A 7,758-nucleotide genomic window follows, 5' to 3' on the forward strand; every position below is an offset into this window, starting at 1 on the left:
ACCTGACTTCCTAAGCCTTCCTTAAGGGGAAAAAAAAATCTCCCTTAAACTTTTAAATTGAGTCCTAATATGGGCAATTTCAGTAGAGCATCGGGACTGGCCTTTGATATTCAGTTTATCGTAAGCCCAATCAATTGGCTTCCTGAATGAGCAGGACCAAATTTCTTGTGCCCCATCCCAGACTTCCTGTGAGTCATTAGTCGTGTACTGGTTTCTCACCAACTTTTCCAGGGCAGAGCAACATGAGACTCATGGGACCTCCTGCATTCCAGCTCCAAGAAAGAGTTCTGTCAACAGGCATTCATTTCAAGTACGGGTAAAGGCATCCCCTTGGTGTGTTACTCTGCATGAATATTGCCAATGCTAACATGTGCTGTGAGCCAGGCTTTCCCTGTACTGCCAACACAAAGAAGAATGTAGGAGCTCAGGGAGCAGGGTAGGGGACTTCCCTGTAGGATGCCCCTTGAGCCCTTGGTGCTGAGCCAGAGTTGCTCAGTATAAAGAGGATGCAAACCTTTTTGTTCTGATCCCTGCCCTGTGTTATTTTTTCTGGTCAAGAACTCCTTGCTTCTTTCCTTCCCAATCTCATCCATCTTCCAAGGCCAAAAGCATTCTATGTCCTTTTGAAATGTTCCATATTTTATGGATTTCCATCCTTTAGAAGTTTTGAGCATCCAAAACACATATACATTTACTACATACTTTCTTGTATTTGCTGTTTCAAATGTGTTTCAATCCAGCTTGTAAGAAGTGTGGGGTTTAAAAAAAATCATCCTTATTTTATCAGAACTTGCTGCTAAGATGTAAACACCATGAAGATAATTAAGTTGTGTTTATTTATGGGTTGTGCTTAACAGACCAGAAGGATACTATGAACTCAATAGATATTTATTATACGGGAAAGAAAAACAAAAGTGCCTGGTACATGGCCTGAATTCAATTGTAATACCAACCTCCTGGTTCATTTGTGTCCTCAAAGGGCCTGAGAGTTACATTAGCTGTAAGGTAACCATGTTGTTATAGCTTATATACAAGGTGTCCCCCCAAAGCTTATGTGTGAGACGATGCAAGAATTTTCAGAGGTGAAATCATTAGATTATGAGAAGTGTGACCTAATGAGCAGATTAATCCACTGGTGGATTAACTATGGGTAACAATAGGCCAGACAATCAAAATGAACCTAAGTAAGACTTCTGATTTTTGTTGTTGTTGTTATGATTGCACACTTGTAGAATGTATACAAAAGGGTAGAGAAATTAACTGTCTTTATTCTGGGTATGTCTAAAAGAAGTAGGTCACTGGGGTAAAACTTTGGGGTTTGTATTTTGTCCTCTCTGCTCTTTCTCTATGTCCTGGTTGCTGTGTCCTGAGCTGTTTTCCTCCTCCACATTCCTTCTGCCATGTTGTTCAACCTCACATGGGACCCGGAGCTATGGAGTCAGCCAATCGTGGACTGAATCTCTGAAACAACCAAAACAGCTTTTCCTCCTCTGTGTGTTTTTTGTCAGGTCTTTGGGTTACACTGACAAAAAAAGTTAACATGTGAAGTGTACTTCTAATAACAGGCAATTTTAAATGTCATTTTTTTATATTTATAAAGCCATGTAGATAACCCCCCCATCCTTTCTTATCTCATTGTCTGAGTAATTCTGTGATATATGATATATGCCTAGTAACTGATTTCTTAACATTCTACTCTGAGAGAAAATAATGGAACTGACCCTCAATAGTTTTGATTCATTGGCACTAATACCGTCAAGCCTCAGTCATGAAAGAGCTAGCTGAATAAAGAGAGTTAATCTCTGTACCCTTTCATATTCATTCTAAAAGAGTGAAATCATTACCAAAAAGAATATACCCTAAATGCATTTTTGGATTTCTAAAATTAAAACACAAGGACTTTCTTATTACATACACTCTGTGTTTCCTGCTCCAAACCTTGACCTTTTTCCTGACCATAAGCAACTTCAGGTTAAGCCTGCTCTGTTTCAGGCACACTCATTTTTTGTTGTTATTGGAGCTGTGTTCAGGTCTTCATCTCTGTCGATGAACCTGGGGAAATGAGAGCCATGGTATCAACAACCCAATGGATAACAGTAGTCATGTCCCTGGGATGAGCATCCTTCAAGACCATAGTCAAGAGGACCAGTCGACATGCACAGCAGGTCCACAGTACAGGTCTCCAACAAGGAGACAGAGCCCTGATGGGCTCCCATATGTCTCTGTTGTGCCTGGATATCCCCCCATTCAAAATTCCTCCCTACTCTCCCATCCAAGGAAAATAAACTCAATTCCAAGGTTAGATATATTTCTCTTTCTCCAAAAAAAAAATTAATCCCCGCTCTTACCTCAGTGGACACAATATCTGTACACAGTGGCCAATCATTTAGGTGAGTCTTAATTGTTTAAATTCTCTGCTGAGATCAGAAACTCTCCTCAATCACAGCACTAGCCACAGGGTTGAAGACTGAGGTCAGTTCAGAGTTTCTCACATGCTGTCCCCTGCCTTCTGCCAGCCTGTTGGGGAACAGGTATCCAGGGGGAGAAGGGAAGGAGGAGGAGGAGTAAAAAATGGGAGGGATCAAGGCAGATCATTCCTTTTTAGGTGTAGAAGGCAAACTTCAGGCCACTAAATCCAAATCCACAACCGGATTGAGCCTCTGTACTGATTTGAGCTATTGCCCAACATTCTAGGCTTTAATATTTTAAGAAAAGTTTATTATGACAAGTCAATGACAGCACTTTTAGTAGGTCAATAAATCATGGACGTATCATATCACAGAGATGACAGCTATGTAAAGCATCACAGGAAACTTGATATTATTTCAACAAAATAGCAACTAGAGCCTTTTGGCACTTACTGCAATTTTAAGTCAAGGTTTAAAAATATGATATTATTAATATTAGTGAATGGGAAATTTTCTTGGATAGAATACTGAGAAATGAAACAATTCATTTGTTTAGTTCAAAGTTTATCCTGAGCTGGAATAAAGCATTATGTGGCGAAGGGCTTGCAAATGTGGCTTCTTATATTGATGTTCTGGTTATGTTTTATAATTTGCTAATATCAGGGTAGGGGAGGGAATGAAACCCAAACCAGATGAAAAATAGGATAAAAAGATTGTCGAGAGCTTTTCTTTTGTGGCCTCTTTCCAAGCATATGGAGAGAGAGGAGATGTTAATTTTTTAATAAGGTTTGGGGGTATGGTAGAGTTAAGAATTGGAGGCTGACCCAACCTTGTTTTGTTACTTCCATAGTGGAAACTTCGAAGCAGCTGTCAGAGCTGGGGTGACAGATGTTAGCAGTGAAGGGTGTAAAGGCAACAACTTATTCCTCCTTCCAAACTGTGAAAATTGTCCCAGGCCAACATTTTCCTATTCTGGTAGTGAGGAGGGCAGGGGAACGGCAGGATTAAGCAAGAATAATAAACCCTGATATTTGGATAGTACTTTCCAGCTTACAAAATGCTTTCACATATTTTTATCTCACATGATCTTCAAATCAACTTTCTACAATAAGCAGCCTCAGCAGTGAATGTAATTCTGTTCACAATGAGAAGGTGAGGGTGCAGGGAGACTGAAGGGCTTGCTTCCCAACCTACATCACCGCCTGGGGTGAAACAGGACAATAACCCAGTCTCCCCATGATTGGTTCAGAGCTTCACACATTCAGAGCTTCACCCAGTTTTCATCTGGCTTGCGTTTCTTCCCACCAACATACCGATATTAGCAAATTATAAAACATTACCAGGACAGCAAGAAGAATAGAAGAAGCAATAAAAGAAGCTGCAACTCATTCCCCCACTTAATTCTTTTCTCCCTCTCATGCTTGATTTTTTTCAGTACTCCACTAAAGCCTATGTTCATCTCATGTCTCTGTATCTTTCAACCTCTTAACACTAGAATCCAACAGTTTGGTGGCCATGGTGCCTTGTGCCATGGTCCTTCCAGGGAGAGGTGGCCCCTGACTTCTTTCTTCCCCATCCTGGCTCCTTTTCTCTGGTTTTGGAGGATGGCAGAGGGTTCTTCAACCTAGAGAGGGTTTGGTGTTCAGAACAACCCTTGGCGAGGGCAAAGGAGCTATTATAGCCTGCCCCTCAGCTCCTAGGAGATGTTAATACAGTATTCAGCAGGAGCCTTATCATTCAAGGTTGATTTAATACTTATCAAGTTAAGGTGGCCCTTGGATTCCATGGCTTTTGAACAGATAAAAAGAAGGAACTATAACTGAAATATGCTTAGTATGTCAATACACAGCTGGACAGAAACTCTAATAGTCAAAGTAAAGTAAGACAACTTATTATTCCTCCCAACTTCTTCACTCTTCCAGTCTGTTTTGTGTGACACTCTACCCTCCAAAACTGCTCTGAAAAAAATCATTTCATGTAAGAATCCAAATCTGTGTAAACACACATCAGCCCTGTGCCACCGGCCCACCCTCATCCCCAGCCCTGGAGGTCCTGGCTTTCGGAATTCTTGGGCTCTGTAGTCTCTTCCTGCTAAACACAGCAAGAGTATCCTTTACTTTGACTTCCTTTTGCGGGCCCAGCTTGGGGAACAACCTGAAAAGGTTTCAGCATGTAACTGTCAACAAGGGAGCCTGCCAAATCTGAGTCTGAACAGAAATAAACCCAAATTGGCAGAGAGGTGGGGAGCGCAGCCATGCAATTTTATCACAGCCTGATCCTCTCCAGGGATCTATAAAACAGCTAACTCTCGGTGAGGACTGAAAAGCTCAGAGAGAAAGAGGCAGCACAAGAAGGGACTAGACACCAACAAGGTACCAGTGGTTTAAAAATAAATGAACCCAGGCATCCCACCAGAAGCCCACACTGAATCGACCATGGGGCCCGGTGCGGGACACTGGGCTCTGATGCTAGCTCCACCTCCCGTGCACAGGAGGTTCATTTTACCGTGTTTCTCTTAATCAGATCTGTGAAATGGAAATGGAAATATTCATTGTATAGGGCTGTTGCTGATTTCCTAAAACTGGAAGCACTACATAGCGCTGTAGGTAAGAAAGAAATTTTTAAAGCCTCTAGAAAAGGGTTTGCTTCTTCCTCTTCCTACTTATGTGACTTTGGCTATGTTATATAAGCTCTCTCAGTTCAGCCTTCTCAAAAGGGGATGATAATACCATCTTTGTGGGAATAGGTGCATTGACTAAATAAGTTCATGTACATAAAAATACTTTGTATATGCCTGGCCTAAAATAACTGCTCAAAAAATGGGTTAGAAGAAGACACAAAAGGAAATTCAAATAAGATTAAATATGAAAGAGCTTGGAATAATATCAAATATCTTGCTGTCTTATAGTTGATTATAAAATATGTGCTATACTTATTAACAGTTACATTTATGTATGCCCGATCATCTGTTTGACATATATTACTTGATAAGGTCTGATAGTGTTGGTGTCATGTGATCTGAGCCTTTGCTGTATGTACTTTGGTACTACCTTTCCAATCCCCTGCAATGGTCTTAAACATTCCACACTTTTGCCATGGACTCCTGGAGGTAAACTGTACCTACCCATGTCTTGACTTCAGATTTGGTCAGGTTACTTGCTTTGGCCTATTGGAGTTAGCAAGACAGCTGTAAATGTGTTTGTACAGGGGACTTGCCCTTATATTTCTGCCATCACCATAGGAATAGTTCCCAGGAGCCGCAGTTTTCAAAATGACAAGAGATATATGAAGCAGATCTAAAACCAACCACAGATTGTCAAGTCCAGCCAAACCAAAACCAACCAATGAATATTTGAGCATGATACAAATGCTTATTTTTGTATGTGACTGGATTTTTTGATTTTTTTTTTCCTTTTAGGGACCATTGCAGTGTCAATAACTGAATGATTGAAGAAAAAACAAACACTAGTTTTTAGAGGTAAGAAGGAAAATTCCTGGTTTCTCCAAATATCAACCTTCCCTGAAACTTTTGTTTTGAGTGGCAGGAATAGAAACCTCTGGAGGGACAAGGTTCTATGATACTCTCTCTGCTCAAGTGGGTAAAAAAAAACATAGATTATTTTCTGATGAGTCTCCCATAATATTGGGCCAATCTCTGAACAGTCTGCTTGTGGATTGTTTCTCATTTAGTCTGTTCGGTCAACAGATAACCCCATGAAATCTGCAGAATGAAGGGCCCTGAAAAGTAGTTTTTAAAAGTAGTTGAGATCCAGAGATGAAAGAGATAAAGAAAATTCAAAGACAAACTGCATGATGGAATCTGTTTTTGGTCTCCCATCTACCAAAGCTCCCCTTTCTATGTTTATCTCTCCCACCTCCCAGGAAACCAAGGTGTCTCTCCACTAAGCGGGCACAAGCAAAATCTGCCCAGGCAAGAATCTAGTATCAGTCAATTAATCCTGGTTGCATTTAAATCTATATTACTTCTCCTAAGAATACTCTCATACCAGGCCTATATCTCGAATTGTGAAATTTGATGTATTTTCTGCAATAACAATAACAATAACCACAAACTACAATAAGCATGGAAAGTTGCTGAGTGATTTTCTTGGGGCGGGAGGGAGGAAAGGGAAAGTGTCCCCAAATTCCTGAAAATGTGGCACACATAGGCACCTTTTACTAGATGATTCAAGTATTTAAAGTATATTCTACATATTCAGGGTGTCCTTTAAATTAGCATTAATTTAAAGAGTAATCTTTAATTTAGCATCCTGTTATAATAGTAATCATTTTGAATGTGTGTAACTGACACATAGAACAAAATGAAATGGCTGTTAAAAAAAGGGGGAGTCCTACCTTCAAGAACACTCGGTAAGACATTAGGACAGACAAGAGTTACCATCTTAGGGAGCCTATGCTGCAAATGCATGCAAAGTCCAGAGAGTGGAGCTTTCAAAAGACAGGTGGTTGGAATTCTACCAGGCAAAGTTTTAAAATCTTCAGCATAAATGTAAATCTACTTAACTAATAGTATTGACTAATTCCCTGCTCTGTCTTATGATTCGTTTCTAAGGCCATGTTGGCTCATTTTCACAGTATCGCTGAAACAGGCACCAAACATTAGGCCATTTACGCTGGGATGACTGAAGAGTGGAACTAGAAGAACCCACACCTGCTGACTCCTTTCCAAGAAATCACAATTCAGGAAATACCTTTAAAATTCAATGGTGATAAAGTCAAGATTCAATAAATGGGTGTGAATGTGTCATTGAAAAAAAATTATTTCTACTAAACTGTGGGAACATGAACTTGGTCAACATGGTCATGTAGACACCCACGTCGCTATAGTCAGAAGAGCTTTGGAATCATGAATGAATGAATAAATGAATGAATGAATGAATTATAGAGTTTGGCTGGGTAATCCATATTCCACTAACATGTATTTAGTTATTTCTTTTTCCCAGAGTAGTTCTATGATATCGCTGAGAGAAAATGAGGCTATCCACCTAACTCCAGATGGCCCATGAGAGGCTTTGTTCAGGATAACACCAAGCACTGCCTTTGCAAACAGTGTTGAAAGTCACCTTCACATACTCAACAAGACCCCAGCAAGAGAATCAACCAAATCAAATGGACTTTTTAAAAAATTTTAATATGAGTTTCTATTCATAAATTAGAGCAAGAACGTCGGTGTTTATTTAGGAAAAGTCCTCTCTCCCATAAATTAAGGGGAACAAATTCAGCTGACAACTCAAAATTACCTTTTTTAACAAAGAAGGACAAGGCAGAAGTAGGAGTAGGGGTGAAGGAGAAAATTTAGAAAGCACTCTGTAATGCTACGGGAAAGCTA

General features: G+C 40.1%; 1 long non-coding RNA gene across 1 annotated transcript; it reads left to right on the top strand.

Moving 5' to 3' along the window:
- The first annotated feature begins 4,663 nt into the window (after window positions 1-4,663).
- LOC113181586 (uncharacterized) lies at window positions 4,664-7,081 on the top strand. Its single transcript, XR_003300607.1, has 4 exons — window positions 4,664-4,780; window positions 4,932-5,014; window positions 5,827-5,886; window positions 7,005-7,081. It is a non-coding gene; the product is annotated as an uncharacterized LOC113181586 (long non-coding RNA).
- The last annotated feature ends 677 nt before the right edge of the window (window positions 7,082-7,758 follow it).

Source organism: Urocitellus parryii, chromosome 12 (genome assembly GCF_045843805.1).
Source record: "Urocitellus parryii isolate mUroPar1 chromosome 12, mUroPar1.hap1, whole genome shotgun sequence".
Lineage (NCBI taxonomy): Eukaryota > Metazoa > Chordata > Mammalia > Rodentia > Sciuridae > Urocitellus > Urocitellus parryii.